Here is a 4,876-nt window from a genome sequence, read left to right as displayed (position 1 = left end):
TGCTATTCTGCAGCCTTCCCAGGTGCTCACCTTTTCTGAGAGACCCATGTCATACTTGTATGGCTTTCTTCTAAGCACAGGAAAGTGGAGAGGCTGCTTATTGTGTGCTTGATAGCTGTTGGTGGTTGTTGTTTTATAAAGTGAAGTCTTATCTATTAACAAATCAAAGATTTTGGGTTTTTTTAAAAAAGGTAAAAGAAAGGACATATCTTAAAAACAAAATCAGCCAGCATCCTGATCTCATGCATTCAGTAGCTAACTTCCTTGGCTTTCCACTCTTGAATTGAAACTTGGGAAGATATTATGTGGTGAATCTTCACATGGGCTTTTTCAGATCAGGAGACAGTCAAAGGAGGCTACAGAAAGGAGGCTATTGTGACGATAGTATCTATGCTTTAAAATACCAAGGACTGGAGTTTTATTTCTCTCTGTCTCTTCCAGTGTGGGAAGTGATTGGTTTGAGGAAGCAATTGTACAAATCCTAAAGGAAATCATTTTCAAAGTGATAAATGCTGCCAAGGAAGATATTTAAAAACTGGTAGTCCTGAATATATCCCTGTTAAAACATGTTGATGTACAAGACCTCCTCCTGAGTTTAACAACTTGGATTCAGCAGGATTTATGCTGTGTGAAACTGGAGAGTACATAACAGCCAACACATCTGAAACTGAAAAGTACTATGTGGGCACTAGCCATTTAGACATCATTCATAAGTTGCTTCAGTATCTCAGAATCCTTTACTTGTCACATTTTAAAACCTGCATTGTGAGGATTCCTACTTTGCTTTCTTGTGGGTCCAAAGTGCCTTCAGAGCTCCAGCATGTCTCTTACGTTGGGCAGGGGTGCCTGATGAGCCTCTTCCTCTTTCAAGGTTAGAGCTCTTCTCATCTTCTGGCTTGTATGTTTATACTCCTGCCACTTAGCCCACCACTGGGATATCCTGTCTCTGACTTTACAAACCTCATTCCGCTCTTGTGTGTTTCTTTCTTCTTTGGTAATGCTTGCCATCCAGTTTTATTAAGCAAAACTCTCTCCTCTCTTAATTCACCACAGGGGACCTTCTTTTCTCTTGTTACTGCTTAAGTCAACATCTTCCTTGCGTTCTCTTGTTACTTTCCCTGGTTCTTGCCTGTTTACTACCTGGCTTTCAACTTTCTCCTACTTCTCACTCACTCACACAGTTGCACTTCCTTTCTCTCCTCTTCACTCTCTTCTTCTTGCCACACTCCCTTCCTACCTTCATGCACAGACTTTCTTTCACACTTCTTCTCTCTCACAGGCTTCCATTCATCTTCGGTCTCTCTGTTGCTACCTCCTTCACATCCACTTCCTTGCCTGTATGTTGGTTTGTCAGCTCCTGTTTTCCCTCCTGTTTCTTGGTGGCTGGGAGGACCCTCACCCAATGCATCTCTTATTCTCTGATGGACGGAGCAGTACGTCATCCTCAGTACATTGTCCCCACAACATCATTTCCAGTCCAGTCAGCTCACTCAGTTCCAGTCCGATCAACTCAGTTCCGGTCACTCAGACTGCCAGCACTTTGGTGTGCTGGAGATCATACCACCCTGATCTCCCCTCACCTGCATCCATGTACAAGTTCAGCACTTGATTTTGTAGTGCCCAATGCAGCAATGGCATGCAGTCCTCCCAGGAAAGTTCTTCTGCACACAGATCCAACTGAAGAGAATGAGAGCTGCAGAACTTCATGTTGCAGAGCCAATTCACTTCAGTCAAATTGGTGCTGTCGCATTTTCCAGGGGATTGTGCCATTAATTGCTTTCTCGTCATTGCTTGTGGACTTTCCAAGCAGTGGCTTCCAGACTCTGCAATGGGGCTCCATGAGCTGCATTTCAGATGAGGGATGTAGCAAATTTGAATTGAATTTCCCAACTTCAAAGGCATTACTATTTTTATTTATTTATTTAACAAAGTGTATATACGACTTACTAAAAAATAACTCCGCGGTTTACAGTCAACAGTCTAAAATAGTCATTAAAAACACCAATAAAAAAGCAAACATTAAGAATAAATAATATACAAATTTAAAAATATAATCATATAAAATAAAATAAGTAATTTTAAAATACTTAACTAAAATCCCATGCTATAATTACATAGCTGGGTGGGCTTGCTAAAACAGAAAGGTTTTTTATCAGATGCCAAAAACAATACAGGGAAGGTGCCTGCCTAATATCAATGGCAGAGAGTTATTAGAGAGAAATGTGTTTTACTACCACTTAAAAACCTGATACAAAGAAATGATGCCAACAAATGTTTGTAATTATCTGACTCATACTCACATTTCGATGGCTTGACTTTGTAGTTGATATTTGAAGCAAGCAACAACACCCCCAGTTCTTTTCAGGTAATTGAACGTCTGGGCACGTAACAAGGCTTGGAAGCTCATATGTTGCCACCAGACAACCTGGGGTATGGTTCCCAATGCTTTTTGGCCCAATCCACTGAGCCAGAGAGCATTAAGAACTTCATTTTCAAAGTGTTCATGGATGATCCATTGCCTCTGGGGTGTCTGACATATGTAGTTCCATTTTAGGTGCTTTCTGACTCAATGGAATGGGTTGGAATTTTTGTTGTTGTTGTTGTCATTCATTCATTCATTCATTCCCAATACTTCCTCTCATGAGAGTGCAGGGCAGCTAACAATAAAAACATTGCATTAAAAACAAAAGTAGAACAACAATACAAAATACAAGATACAATCATAATCAACATTATATTATACAACTGGCATCACTCCTGTTATGCTCTAAAGGCCTGCCAGAACAAATAGCTTTTGAGCTGCATAAACATAAACTGCATAAACTGAATAAACATAGTGTGGGGGACAATCTGATCTCTACAGGGAGGGAGTTTCATAGCTGGATGTCACCACTGAGAAGGCCTTGCCATTTCTTTTTGAAAAGTAGAAATGAATAAGGAAAGAAAGGTGCTTAGAAGAAGCTTTATATCCCAAGATAAGTAATTTTTGCTGTAACTTGGAGTGCCTTTCTTATTAGATGTCATCTGCCATGGATGACTAATACAGGAGAATAACTTAGCAACTGGATAATGTGATAAGCCATTTGATAAAGCCTCCAACCTTTAATACATATTGAATATGTGGTGATGGGGAAAATCACACCACGTTTTTATGAATACAACTGACCAAGACATCTATAGTAGAAATTCTTATGGCGTTGTCATAAGTTAAGTCAATTGGACCGAAGCTGAGAATAAAAGAGAAGGTGGTACAGGGAGCAGGAGACAGAAGGGAGCAGAGGGCCAATAAAAAGGTGGAGAAAGCAAGAAGCCAAGTAGAGATGGAAGAGAAATTCAAGTCAGTTTGCATTTACAGCCGAATCTATCAAATTTGCACTTTCCAGAACAATATGAGAATGCAAACACAGGCATCCTTCAAAATCCTCACTTATCCAAATTTTGCAAAGCAGTTCTCCAACCAACCAATGTTTTTAAAAATGCATATATTGAAGGGAAATGTGCATGAAACTGGTTCTATTAGTGAAAATATCATTTTAAAAAAATTCTTGTTAAATTGTTTTGTTGATATGTTTTGCCACTGTAGACTCCTTTGGAAGAAAGGGTGGGATATAAACAATAACAATAATAGACATTGCATGCAAAAATGTACATTTGTCAAAACTGTATACAAAAATGTGTTTACTAGGAGAAATGTGAATTACAATGCTGAAGAATTTTCATGAGATTTTTCATGACTGTTTTCCACCACAAGTTTCTGCAGAAATGTGGAGAATTGGGTTTAAGATTGGAAAAAGGGGAAACTGAGATCACCGAAATTGACAGTTCTTTCCATCCTTAAAGCCAAGGAAGGTTAGTTGGACAAGATAGGATGCTGAAGAAGCAGGGCTCGAAGCAAAGAACGTGATGGAGATTGAGCACAGCTTGCTTTGGATGAGAGATGAATTTCATATGTGCTCCCTGCCTCCTTTCTCATCTTCTGGTGACTAGTGTCATTATGCAGGAAACAGAACAGATCACAGTTCATGCCTGTGTATGGCTGGTGGTGAGATGGATGCAGAGCAGAGTTGGGAATGTGTGTCCCTATTGTTGTTGGACTACAGTTCCCATCATCCCTGACTATTGGCCATGCTGGCTGGGGCTGATGGGAGTTGAAGTCCAGAAAACATCTGGAGGACTTCAGGTTCTCTACCCCAGGTGTAGAAACAAAAGGCGAGCACAGAACAAACCAATGTTTCTGTTTGCTAATTTTGTGTGTTTTCATTTCTATTATTTATTTAGTTGAACAGCTTTGAAAGTAAAAGCAAGGACTGATGGAGGGGAGAGAAAGTATCTTTCTTCCCTTCTCTTAACCTTTACTTATTCATCTCTGCTTTCTAAGAAGAAATGACAAAGATAAACATATCTGTGTATTTTAATTGCATTCATCTTAGAGAAACTTATTAGGATGACATATCTTTCTCAGGTCATCATTGTCAGGGGCTCTGCAGTGTCACCTGGGCTGACAGCATCACATAGCGTGGTAGGAATTTGTGAGTCATCCCAGCCAGCAACTGCCTGTTCAAAAACAAAACCAAAAAACAACCAAGCTGCCCTTCAGTGCATGTGTTCTCTTCTCCCTCTCCTACCAACAATAAGTGACCAATGGCTCTTCTGCCGGCATGTCTGGAATGAGACACAGATTGCTTTTCTAACTGTGTGTTTGTTAGAGATTAAGAAAAAGAAAGTCAGACACAGTAAAGTGTTTCCTTGTCAACCAAGTTAATTGTTAGATCATTTGATATCCCAATCAGATCTCACCTAAATAGCACTTTACGACTCCCGTGTGTGTCCAAGAGAAGTGTGGAACTAGTACAGCAGTAACTGCTGTGTGGCATGT

Source organism: Rhineura floridana, chromosome 5 (assembly GCF_030035675.1).
Source record: "Rhineura floridana isolate rRhiFlo1 chromosome 5, rRhiFlo1.hap2, whole genome shotgun sequence".
Lineage (NCBI taxonomy): Eukaryota > Metazoa > Chordata > Lepidosauria > Squamata > Rhineuridae > Rhineura > Rhineura floridana.
Note: the sequence above shows the minus strand (reverse complement) of the source record.